Here is a 14,139-nt window from a genome sequence, read left to right on the forward strand (position 1 = left end):
GGAGGAATTGTTAATGAAGAGTTACTAAATAAGCAGAGAAATTAGATACTCCTCGGTAGTCATCTCAATCTTTTAAAAATATTTGTTTATGGCCAGTGTCCCTCAGAGAATATTGAGCTCGAATGATGTTTCATTCAGTCTAGGATGGGCATTCTCTAAATCTCATGGTATGTAAGAAGAAGCCATTTTTTCCTCCAAGACATAAGTTTGAACAGGGTAATTGGGAACCATTACAAACTTTTCTCCTATACAGAATACTTCACTCTATTTGAGACATTAAATTGTGCTTCAGTGCTTTTAGTAATACAGTGTTAGATAGCATATGCTGAAACACGTTATTATGTTGAAATGTCATATTAAGCTAACTTTTGAACAAGATATAGAAGCCAACTCGATAGGACTCACAACAGAACTGCCAAATGTTTTGACAATGTTAAAACAGAATGTTTTAACTTTTTTTTTTTTTTTCCCCGTCAGAGATATCTCATTGACTGGCTGCTGTGAAACATTCAGATTTTGATGAATCTTCATTATACGGTAGTACTGTGCTATATATTTGGTTAATGACCTCTAGTGAAGATAAAACCGGCTCTAAGTGAACATGAGCTCGCTGGCTAAAACATCTACAAGATTTTACCATCAGTTAAGGAAATCTGATGAAACATTGTGATAGATGTTAGAGGCTGCCAGATCTACCTACTAGTCCAGTAGAAGTGAAGCTGCTGCAGCTGTGTCCCCATGCCCAGCCCACAGGACAGCTGTACATGGATTTCCCATAGGCACACACAAGCCTGCCCAAAATATGTGTCCAGTTCTGGGCTCCCCGGTACAAAAAAGACAGGGAACTCCTGGAAAGAGTCCAGCAGAGGGCCACAAAGATGATGTGGGGCCTGGAGCATCTTCCCTATGAGGAAAGGCTGCGAGACCTGGGTCTGTTCAGCCTGGAGAAGAGAAGACTGAGAGGGGATCTTATCAATGTGTATAAATACCTGAGGTGTGGGAGACAGAGGGATTTGGCCAACCTCTTCTCAGTGGTTTGTGGGGACTGGACAAGGGGCAATGGCCACAAGACAGAGCACAGGAAGTTCCGCACCAGCATGCGAAAGAACTTCTTCATGGTGAGGGTGACAGAGCACTGGAACAGGCTGCCCAGGGAGGTTGTGGAGTCTCCCTCTCTGGAGATATTCAAGACCCATCTGGACACCTACCTGGGCAGCCTGCTCTAAGGAGCCTGCTTTGGCAGGGGGGTTGGACCCAATGATCTTTCGAGGTCCCTTCCAACCCCTTCGATTCTGTGATTCTGTGAAATATACATATATACTGCTGACCACACAGAGTAGTACAGACAGAAAACAGTGTTCATGAGAACGTGAATGGAACCAATGGCTTGATGTTGTCCCTTCTCAATGGCTGACCAGGATGGAAATCCATTGGTGGAATATACATGTGTGTACATACACATAGGTATAGATATAGATATACGTATATAAATCCACACACAGTGTGGGTCCCCCTAGTAACTGCCTCAGACACCCAGCCTAGCCTGTAGCTGACTCCTGTGTCCCAGCTTTCCCTGATTCTGGCATCCTGTAACCCACAACCCCACTTCAGTTACAGGTACTCAGACTTACACACATGCAGACACATACATACACGGGTCCTTGGGAGCTGGTCCAGATCTATGGTCTTTGCAGTAGCCAGCTCTTGAATTTGTGGTCTCCCCAGTAGCTGGCTCCCAGACCCCTTAGCCTACAAGACAGCTTCTCCAGATGTGTTTACTAAAGAATTACACACGTATAAACACATAGGATTGAAGTTACATAGGGAAACATATGCACGCCAGTTGTCTCCTGTTGGTGGCCTCTTAGATCTGTGGTCAACTGTGACCAAGGTCCCTTCTCCAGCTGCTGCCATTTAGACTTCCTCATACGTACATACATACATATATATATATATATACACACATACACACACAAGTCCCTCTCCTAGGACAATAGTTTGAAATGGATATTAATAATATGTCATAATTGGGTGCAAGGCTTCATTAGGCAGGTGTAGTCACCAGCAATAGTTCTATATCCAGCTGGCTCCTTTTATCCAATTTTCACGTTTACACCTTTCCAATCCAATCCACCTTGTTTCCTCTGTTTTCCCCACCTCCAAGCCTTCTCCTTACACAGCCCTGGGAAAAGCCAAGTTGTTCCTTTTGCCTCGGTAAGGAAACCAGGAAACCTTATAGCTGTTGTTGCTCCTTGTCAAAACCTCATGTTTATGGTGAATTATCCCTTAGTCATATACTTTAGCAGCAGATATCAAAAGGAAACAAAAAAACACCTAGAAGTAGTGGGAAAAGTCTGGGAAATGCTGATCTACTGATGTACATCTAATTATAGTGAATAAAAATCCTGGAGGTTTTAGTTGACCCCAAGGCATAATCAGGGAAAAGCACTTTGCAAACTTTTATCTACTGTCAAAATTCCTTATGCTATTTATGTTAACACACAGGCTTTTGCTTAAAAATTAAAAATGAAACAGCAAATAAAATAAATGAAATAAATATAGGTACAAAATATGTAATGGTTAATAGTTTATTTGAAATTCTTTTTCATTTAGTGTCACAGTTAACTGATGTCTTACGAGCCACCCACCAGCTGATTTTTATGTAATCACTGAGCTTATCTCACATTGTTTGGAATTCAGCTAAATTGTCATATACTTAATAAATTCATTGGTCCTGAGCTACCATCTCCAACCTTTTGAAATGCCAGGCTTGCTTGTTTTTGCCATCTCTTTCCATTATCCAATTAACGACCACTTTTCATTCAGTAAATTGATTCTAATCCACTTACTTCTGACTGTTCCTTGCATTTTGTGGAATAGAGGGTCAGATATTAATCTTGTGTAAATAGGAAAAATTCAAGCAAAACTGAGGAATACCATGATGTCAATGGTTTTAGACTTCTTTCTACCTACTGAGGACAAGGCCATGATATGTCATCTTTATTATTATTATTATTATTACTATTACTATATTATTATTATTATTATTATTATTGTTGTTGTTGTTGTTGTTGTTTTCCCCCCATGGAGAATAACAATGATCTAGTAATAAATCAAAATATATTACTATCTTTCTTCTATATTCTGTATTGCTCTTAACTCTGTTTCCTGGAAATTGAGTCTACCACCTCATGAATCCTGAATATTCTGCTTGGCTTTTCTATCAAATTCTACTCCTGGCTGCATTGATTTACATCATAAATAATTATCCTGATTATTAAATGTGATCTACATTGTGCTACTAGGAGAAATTTTTAGTAATTTTTTTTTTTTTGGGGGGGGGGGCAGGAACAATAAATACCAGAAGATTAAAATTACAAAATTGTGTCTGATAGCTGTTTGAAAACCCTTGTTGTTTAAATTAAGGAAGAAGACATCATGAAAGTAAAACAAGCAAATTGAAACTGTAAAATTAAACAATTTCAGTCCTGGTGAAAGACTTAGATAAAAATATGTCTAATTTAATATGCACATTCAGGAGAAATGCATAATATAAACAACACAAATGGCTATTTCTGAAATCATAAAAAACACAGCCAGGTGAGGGATGTCCTTGTAGCAAGTGCATTTAAAATATGAATTTTCTATAATGATTTATTTGTAGCTTTACTCTCTCACATCTGATCTGTCTTCCTTCTCTTTTTTTTTTTTTTTTTTCTTGATATGCTTTCAGCTTTTTTATTCTTTGGATATTTCAAGACATATCTGACCTTTAGAATAATTCATTTATTTTGAAGGTTGTTCTGTATTTGTCATAATATATCTGAAGCATTTAACATTTAAAATAAATTTTACTTTTGATGCCTAGCAGGAAGGGAAAAAAAAAAAAAAAGCAAGCTGTGGTTATGTTTTTGTGTTTGACAATTATTTTTTATTTCTAAACATGCCAAGTCTAGATTCTGTAGAATGAATGGCATTCTGCAGTTGTACTGTTCTCAGCAATGTCTCTGAATGGCCTGTTGAAATTTTTTAAACCTTCTTACAAAAGTGCCTGTATTCATTCTGTTGTGTATGTTTACCTCGTGTATCAGAATTTATATGGGACTCATCCTTTTCTGCACCGTATGTGTTTTACTCCTAATTCTCCAATGCTTTTTTTTTTTTTTTTTTTGAGCTGCGCAGGACTCTGAAACATTGGATAATATATGGTATCTGCTGAAAAGACCTACAATGTAAGTATAAGTATGTACATTCAGCTTGAGCTCAGGTGTATAGGGGAATGCAATAGAGCAATGAAATGTGAGTTGATATATAATTCATAATATTAGCATATTTTAAGCATAATCATTGCAAAAATATGAAATCATTATTTTCTAAGATACCACTAACGAAAGAATGAGTTCCAGAGGTGAGCTAGTGCCCTTGACATAATGTCATCTCCAACAGTTTCAATACCAGCCCTGAAAGCTTTACATCTCACCACATCACTACAATATTCCTTGGTTTTGAGGTTTTCTTTTCCAGGTAATCGATCCTAGAACTTTTTCCACTCATAAATATGCCAGAAGACACTAGCAGAAAATAAATCTTCCACTCCAAGGTCTCTCAGTCAGGAACCCTCATGGATTCACTCTGGATTTATACCGTAGGAATTACTCTGATGTTCTTGCACTTAGTTACTAACCGGGCTTCAAATGAGAAATTATGCTTCTTTATGGAATTTCCTGAGTACAATAAGCAGGGAGACTCCATTTTAGCTCTCTCAGTATTACATTGTGTTTTCATTGTTGTTTCTGACCCTGTTGACTGGCTTCACTGCTCAGTTGACAGCGGTGCTGGGTAAGAATCAGTTTTGGTAAGAGATACCCAATGGAGTTATTCAGACCCAATGTATAATGGCTAAGAAGGCAGTACCAATGATAACAAAACCAAGTGTTTTTTTCCACCACACATCTTATTGCATCTTTTTTTGATTTGATAAAAGCACACACATGTGATGTGGGATAAGCTCACATCACTTAGACTGTCCCTAAGGACTACAAGGAGAGAGAGAGAGAACTGGGGCAGGAGGTACCTTTGAGACTGTTGCTCTTGCAGTGGATTTCTAGGATTAGGGATGTATCCATAAATCAGAATATTCAGGTCAGGTTTTGACCTGAATTAGTTGGAAGGTATAGATTTTATTGAGCATATCTGGGAAAGCAATGGCAATATAAACTGAGAAAATCTATTAAGAAACTCCCTACTTAGTGCATTTCTGGACTAAATATATTACCTCATATACTATCAGATCACTCAGGGGATTATGTCTTCCCATTCTAGACTAATTCAATGCTTGTTACACACTAGTACCAGAGATGAAGTCTTGAGAGACATGGGATTAGACAGCTGAAATCCATAGAAGCCTATGATTTTCGTAGGTTTGCTTACTGAGGTGACAACGTAATGTGCCAGTTTGTACTGGAATGGGGTATGAAAAGAAGTGAGATCAGTGATTAAAAGCAGGAAAAAAGAGCAAGAAAAAATGATATTTTTGACACCATAATGTTGTTAGAAATCTGTGTGCTATCAGAGGATGAAAAATTATTTAGTAAAAATAGGCTTTTTTTTTTTTTTTTTTTGACAAGATTGCCATAGCTTTGTAATAGAAGGAATAGTATTTTGAACTGGAAGACCAAGTAGCTAAGTCAACATTGTAGAGTGAAACATTTCAAAAATTATGCAATTAGCAATTTAAGAGATTTCATACTTCATGTCAATGTCAAAATATATATATTTGGACTGCATTGAGTGGCCATCCATCATAATTTGAAATGTATTTTCTTGAGGGTCTCATTAATAGCATCTTCAGTTGAATGTTTCAGCCTGTCTAGATGCAGTGGCTTGTTATGTTTTTGAAAATCATACTTTTGCCTTTTCAAGTTGTATGTGGGTATAGAAAAGTAGACCCGTTTCCTCAGGCATGCTTTTCTACTTCTACAAAGCTAAAAAGATCTTAGTAACATAATTTAATATTCTATCATGTTTAGTATAACATATACTCCAAATTTTAAACTATAAACCTAAAAAGTGCATTCGGAAAATAAAATAGGATAACATGAAAAGCAAAATAATACTTGAAACAGAAAGAGCAAGCATGTCCTTAATGTTAAACATTCTCTTAATTTCACCATTATATTGCGCTTTATATGGCAAGGTTTTGATAGCCGGGGGGCTGTAGGGTCAACTTCTGTGAGAGGTGCCCAGAAGCTGCCCCATGTCAGATCAGAGCCAGCTCCAGCCAGCTCCAAAAGGGACCCAACAACAGCCAAGGCTTGATCCAATGAGCACCTCTGTGAGCGTATTTAAGAAAGGTGAAAAACAACTGCAGAGCAGAAGATAGGAGAGGGGTGAGAAAATGTGAGAGAAGCAGCCCTGCAGCCCCCAGGGTCAGTGCAGCAGGAGGGCAGGAGGGGCTCCAGGCACGCAGCAGCAGTTCCCCTGCGGCCTGTGGAGAGGCCCCTGGTGGAGCAGGCTGTCCCCCTGCAGCCCATGGGTCCCACACGGAGCAGATCTCCACGCTGCAGCCCGTGGAGGAGCCCCCGGTGGAGCAGGTGGATGTGGCCTGGAGGAGGCTGCGGCCCATGGAGAGCCCCCGCAGGAGCAGGCCCCGGGCCGGAGCTGCAGCCCGTGGAGAGGAGCCCACGCAGCAGCAGGGGGTCTGGGGGGAGCTGCCGCCCGTGGGGGACCCGTGCTGGAGCAGTTTGCTCCTGGGGGATGGACCCCGTGGTACGGAGCCGTGTGGGAGCAGGTCTTGAAGAGCTGCTGCCTGTGGGCAGCCCCCGCAGGCTCAGTTGGGGAAGGACGGCATCCCGTGGGAGGGACCCCGCGTGGAGCAGGGGCAGGGAGTGACCATGAAGGAGCAGCAGAGACAAAGGGTCAGGGACTGACCGCTGCCCTCCTCCCCCCCCTTCTCCTGCACCGCTCAGGGGGAGGAGGGAGAAGAGATTGGATAGGGGGAAGGTGTTTTTAATTTGCTTTTAGTTTCGCACTGCTCTAATCTGCTAGTGATAGCCAATAAATTATATTAATCTCTCTATTTTGAGTCCGCTTTGCCCATGATGATAATTGTTGAGTGATCTTGCCCTTATCTCAACCCATAAACCTTTTTTTTATCCTATTTTCTCCCCTAGTTCTTTTGAGAAGGGAGAGTAAGAGAGCAGCATGGTGAAGCTTAGCTGTCTATCAGGATGAAACCACAACAACCATCAGTAAAACACAAATATTGAACAAGACTTTTCAGAAGTAATATTAAACAAACATCATGTGCAGTGGTCTACTTTAATCAAGCTCTGTAAAACTGCCACTAACAGTAACTCCCTCTAAAAGGAGACATAAGCAAAGCACTGGTTGTATTCTAGAGAATAAAGTGAATTATGAGGCCTTTTTACCAACTACCATAATCAAAATTAGAAGATACACGAAAGCATCTGAGTTAGATTAGCTCAGCTTGTAAACCAACATTAGTATCACTGGGTCTTTCCTGAGGATGTTTACTAAAGGTCACTGTGTCCTGGAGCATCAAGCCAAAGGCTAAATGTGGGTTAAGAAAGCAACAAATTAAACAGCCAACGTTAGGGAACACTTATTCATTCTTACAGTAATAAACATTTGGGACAGCTTACTTCATGCATTATTTTTTTCTTTAAAAATACATGAGTGTTAACCCAAAAAATAAGATTTACTCCAGAGAGAACTACATACTGTTCTTGATGATTGATTGCTAAGTTCTCCTCGGCCTGTATTCTGATTTAATTGTTTTGTTATTTGGGTTTCTAAAACACATTTTCAGTGAACTAAAGACCCATTAAATCAAAGAAAACAAATCTCAGAGTTCTTTTTCCCAGCACCTAGTGACTGAGAAAACAAAATTAATGTCTAATCATGAAACATGTTTTGGTCAGTATCCACAGAAAGATGCATCCTCTGAAGAGCAGTACTATGCCAAAAGACTAAATTATCTACTCCTAAATGCCCATCTATCCCCTTCCAGAAACATTCTCTTTTTATATTTCAAGACTGTATATATATGTGAGTCAAAAGCACTAGTAAAAATATACACAGAATTTGAAATAGCAAATTAAAATTAAATGGACATTACATGAAAAAACATTATTTTAAGTATTGTTGTTGTATTAATCAGCAATTAATAATATTTTTATAATTGGATATGTAATAATCCAGAAGAAAAAAAAAACAGTTAAATATTATGAATAATAAACATTTTCAGGCATTAGTAATAAGATGTTCTAAGCTGCACTGATTTTTATAGTTCTCATTTTCATAAAGGAATTATTCTGCAGCTTCCATTTTGGCCAGGCAAAAGAATTATGTATGGAATTTTTACTACAAACTCAAAATTAAATCATATATTAAATCAGAAATTAAAATATCTCCACTTTATAAGACTGGTTTGTTTAACATAGCCTTTCCTTATTGATTCCTTTGGGTTCTCTTCTGGCTGTATTTGGTGGGATTCCCTCTGGTTGGATCTCAAGGTGCCTATAAATCTGCCCAGTGCAGTCTTTTACCTCTGTGTATTCAGTCAGGGATGAATCTGATCTAGGCATTTACTACTCCAGTCTTATCAAAAATTTCAGTAGCATGTGGGGAAAGCCCTGCCTGATCAGCTACTATAGCCGCTTCACCGCCGTGGTGAGAAAAGCAATCAAGAGGAGAGGCAGAGAATATTCTCTCAAATGTTATGCTACTAACATCATTTTCATCAGAAGAAAGGAGCACCTATTAAGACCCAGAAGCTCAGACAACTCTGTTTCCTCTTGTTGTCTTACAGGAACTGCAGTCTGTTCTCTGTCCCTTCAGTGCGCCTCTGCACTGACTTGGGAAGATATAAAGTGGGTAGAGTGTTTTCCAGTTCCCAAAACACCGTGAATAATGTGTGTGGAAGACGTATGGATGAGCACAAGCTCCCAGGATCCCAAATTGGTTAGTCCAGGAGAAAAGATTCAATAAAAGATGTGGAGGAAGACCTAAAATTAAGGGAATTTGCACAAGTGAAATATGCTTGTTTTGTTTGTTTGTTTGTTTTGTATTTTGTTTTTTGTTGCATCAAGTAATGATTTTCCTGCAGTTGAATTGGCTAAAAATGACATCAGAAGCTAAGGCCAGGAGAGGAAAGTAGGCAGCTCTCTATTCCTTGAGAAATTCATCACACAATAGAGTAAGATGTCCTGGTGTGGGAACCCTCACAAGACACATGTAGCTGATTACTTTAAGGGAGCAAAAAGAATTCAGACTTGAGTACATCTGGAAGCAAACCTTCATTACTGTACAGAAACAATAAAAAATAATATTCCAGTAATTTGCAGATAGTTTGAGATTGATTTGATCTTCCCCTCTGCCCCCCCGAAAAAAAGGTTTCTAAATAAGCATATGCACATTTATGTGTTGAGCTCGTGTTTGAACTCTGATAACAATTTAGTTGAGGATGCTTTCCCCTTTTGTTGGCTACAGATTTACTGGGTAGGAAAAGAGAAATCTGCTCCTATCTGGCCTGAATTGGCTTTTGTGTAGAGGCCATCATTGTGTTAGCAAAGTCAGGATGCTGGCTGGCAAGGAAAACTTATTGGAATAAAAATAAATAAATAAATAACCCCTTACCTAAACAAGTAACAGAAAAGCAAACTCCATCTTCCATATGGATAACCAGACTATTGTTTTGTTCCAGCTCATCATAATCCAACATGATATAAATTAAGTAATTTATAACATAATTTAAAGTGCTATTCCATTTATGCTGTGCTGTCTCCCAGAATATATTTCAGCAAGTGCTCCTTATTGGATTAAATCTTGCCTCCCAACCAAAAACAGATGAAGCAGTTCATGTAAGGTGAATGGCATCTGCATGTAAACAAAACACAAGAGGCTCAGCAACTCTCTCTGTAATTCCTCTGGCATCAGTGTGTCTTTAATTCATAATCATACTTAGACTCATAATATTTTTCTATTTTTTTTTAATTATCAAAAGTATTAGTGCTCTAGTTACTCTCAAAATAATAATTATTACCCCCTCAAAATAATAATTATCACCCCCTCCCAAATATTTTCGCACCAGAGCCTTCTGCTGATAGGCTCCAATCAGTTATGAATTCTGCTAGTGATGATCATGTTTGTGAGCAGAAACTTAGAACATCATTATAGCAGACAGCTAGGACATTTACACTTTAAAGCAAGTTATATATTATAACAAAAGCAGCATAAATTGAAATTGATTTCATTAGAGGAATTTAACACCAGAACAATAATGCCACAGATTTTTCTTTAGGGACACTATTGCATTACAGTGTTGTTTCACTAAATTAAAAATGTTATCAAGTTGGCAGTAAATTCTGGAATGTGTTACCATGCTAACTATAAAGTCTGTTTAATGGCTGAGAGCTCATATATAACAATGGAAACATATAGCACAAATTAAAATAAAATAAAATAAAAATTAATTCCAGGAAACTTTGAGGGCAAATATTTAAAAAAAAAAAAAAAACAAAACACAAAGGAAAGAATAGAAAGAGATAAATATATTTAGTGAGTAGTTTAATGATTCAGTAGCACTGTTGCTGCTGCAGTTAGCTTTTACTGTTACTGGAATTGTTTATTGATTGGAATATTGAAATGACTAGAGCATTCACATACTGAACTAGGAATATTTGTAATTCTACAAAAAGAGATGTTTCACGTAAATGAGTGGGGAACTTTTAAGACCATTCTGGAACTCATAATGTCCTTAGTACTGGTGTGGAGAGAAAACACTCTTTGATGTGTTAGATTTTATTTGAAAGTGAAAATCTATTTGACAGATTCCTATTCTCCTTCACTGGTTGAGCAGTACATGGAAATGAGATGCCTGTCAACAACTGTCCCAAGGATATACCTTGAGGACCAGGAACATACAGAGGAGTGTTTCCTCCACTCCAAGCTTCTTCCTTATAAAGTGAACTATATGTGCTAAGACATACACACACACAAAACAAAACAAAATAAAACAACAACAACAAAACATGATATTATATGTGTGGTGGAATTTATCCTGTTCGAAATGACCATATTCCTCTTCATTGACAAGCTTCAGAAACACCCATAATTTCCAAGTACCCATGTGAAGATCAATAAATTCTGCTCTTGTTGTCTGTTTTGTATTAAATAGTTGAACTCACTTAAAAATGAGAAACCATGAATCTTAATTCACGCAACCTGCACTGCAAATATTAAGATCGATTCACTTACCTAAGCAAAAGATGTCTAAAGTGAATTAAGATGTGTTCAGATGGTCAGCCTGGCATCCACTTGCCATTTGACAAGCCTAGAGACTTCCTGTAAGCCTTCAGTCTGTCAGACTTCAGTCTGAGACACATCCCAGAAAACCCAGGACATCTGAGATGCTGATAGACTCCTATTTCTAGGTACCTGAATTGCTTCTATTGCATAAGCATCATGAGACAGCTTTTCATTTTATCACAGTATTCTCCTTTTCTATTTAATATCATGTATTCATAAGGTTACCTGGAACTTTCTATTATAAAATTATGCTTTCAAATATTTACAAAACTATTCAACTTTAGCCACTGAAGCTGAAATTTTCTATCTCAGGCTTTGTATGGAAAGCATCTGCAAACATGGCATGATAATATTGGAGACCAGAATCACTGGATCACAGAAAGAGAGACATCACTTCTTCTACACTTTATAACTATCCCTTGAAAAACTCTGTCAATGGCATAATTTTGAATGTGACATTGTGCCTCTTGCCAAATTCACGACAATTTGACCAAGTTACAGATCTTTGGGGAAAAATAAGAAATAAAATAAAAAATCACATATCTTTAATAAAGACTTCCAGTGCCTAACAGAGACTGTGTCTACCCTGAGCATGCTTCAGTTCTTCTTGGCTTCAAAGTTACCCTCCCAAGAAGATATTAGAAGCTTTCACCTGATTTAATATAGGTCCGACAGTTTAGATGAAGTAGATTTTTGTTTGCATTCCCAGTTAGTGGCCTGGAAAAGGGAGGATGAGGATGAAATTTGATTTGACTTTTAAGATGTATGGGTGTAGGGAAAATTAGCTGATGAGAGGGGATAAAGCTGCCAGCAATCTGATGAAGCAAAGCAGAAAGTGGTTAAAATTACATAGTGAAGCCCAGAAGTTTTGGTGGTGAGACTTGAGGGTCAGCATGTGAGAAGACTTCAATTTCCTTTTTTAGAAGCAGTTGCTCCATGAACCATAGAACGGATGAAGCTTGATTTTCCTTTTATTTCTACATCCACAGAGCCCCTAGCTCAATTTCATCTCCTTATCAAACTCTCCACATTCCCGGGACCTCTACATTTGTCCTCAGCTCTTCCTTGATCTGCCCTCTGCACTGCAGGGTTCCTTTGGCCAACTTGTAGAGAAAAAGCTGTGAAGGAAACCATATGTGTAAGGACCAGCTAAAATTATGAACTCACAAAGTAGCTAGCCGAGTATAATAGGTGAGACTTGTTATCTACTTGCTTTTTCCTCAACAGAGGAGTTAACTCAGTTTTCACATAACCTTTCTCAACACAACCAGCAACTCACACACATATGTAACTAACTAACTAACTGAATAATAATAAAAAAGATTTATTGGAATTTGGGGAATAGATTTAAAGTTTACATGTGGACAGAGTGTCAGCATTTTTCCCTTGGAAAACCTAACTTGAAATGATGGCATGTTGTCAGACCGTAAATTAAAATAGAAGATAATAACTTAGGTACTATAATGTTAGGATATTTGGGGTTGTTATAACTTTGTTTAACTCCAATATCAAAATTGCTCAAAATCCTTAAATTCTGGGTACTCAGCTATCTAACTTGACTTTTCTTTGTCCATACATCTTATGAAAAAGATGGCCAGAGTGGGTGGAGGAAGCAAAAATGAGCAATAATTTTCTTATACAGGAGATTAATTCCCTCAGTACAGAACAGAATAAAGCATATTTTATTATTATTATATTTAGAAATAAAAATAGGAGACTCTTTCAAAGCTTTTGCTAATACCAAGGCAGCTGATCCTACTGTTTGCTACCATGAAGCACTCTGAATGCTAAGCATACACTTAACTTTAAGCACATGAATAGTCCCAGGGGAGCCTTTGTTGTTGTTTGCATGTTTGTTTTCCTGTGGATTAAAGTCACAATTATGAACATTTTACAGCCCTGAGCTCTGAATTAGTGTATCTACTGGGGGTGTGTAGGGGATAAACAAATACTTCAGTCAGGAGAATTAGAATAAATCTCTAGCACATAATTTAGTTCATGTTTCCTTTCTCAGTGCTGATATGACTAATAAAAAGAGCAATATAAAGAGAAAAAAAGTAGCCCAGAACACCCGGCAGCAACCTCTAGAGGACATTGCATGAAACAGAAGGAAAACTGTTCCTAGACAGCCACTATTACATCTAAGTGTTCCTACATTGCTTTTATAGCCTTATTTCTGATTACTCAGTAGATTAGGTAAAGAAACCAAGCTCTTTTTGTAACCTGTGTGAGAACAAAGGTTCACAAACACATAGGAACTGTTTTGAGGCATTCATTTTCTTCTTCCCTTAAATTTATAGATGCGAGCAATATGCAAAATTTAGAGCAATGTCAAATAAACAGCAAACAGTTTTTTTTTTTATTTTCTCCATGTGAACATATAGAAATGAAAATGAAAAGGGGAAATTGCCGTGGGAAATAGTCTCTTTTCTAACCATGAATCACTATGTTAAGCTTGTCTTTGTGCCATGAAATAAATCCCTTAAAGAGTTGAACTGGGATGCTAATGACAATAGTATGAGATTTATGACCAGGTATTGACAGGAAGCACTAAAAATATCCAAAGCTGCAGATGATTTATAAGGCACCATTCCCTAGCAACTGCAAATGCAATTTATATAGACTTGTAAGAATTATGGTTCATAGCAGTACTTTTAAACAGTGATTTTAATTGGTGGTATGATAAATGCATTCCTTTAATGAACAATCAGCACAAGATAGACAAACGCAATAGAAACAAGCTATGTATAACAGAAAATGCATAAAGGGGGAAAGTTCAATGACTGCCAGGGAAAAGCATGAAGCATA

At 37.8% G+C, this 14,139-nt stretch overlaps 1 long non-coding RNA gene across 1 annotated transcript; it reads left to right on the forward strand.

Annotated features, from left to right (window-relative positions):
• Nucleotides 1–263: 263 nt before the first annotated feature.
• LOC310899164 lies at nt 264–11,151 on the forward strand. The gene is made up of 3 exons (XR_014584053.1): nt 264–2,214; nt 4,183–4,232; nt 8,834–11,151. It is a non-coding gene; the product is annotated as an uncharacterized lncRNA (long non-coding RNA).
• The last annotated feature ends 2,988 nt before the right edge of the window (nt 11,152–14,139 follow it).

Source organism: Anser anser (genome assembly GCF_964211835.1).
Source record: "Anser anser genome assembly, chromosome: 4".
In the NCBI taxonomy this organism is placed as follows: domain Eukaryota; kingdom Metazoa; phylum Chordata; class Aves; order Anseriformes; family Anatidae; genus Anser; species Anser anser.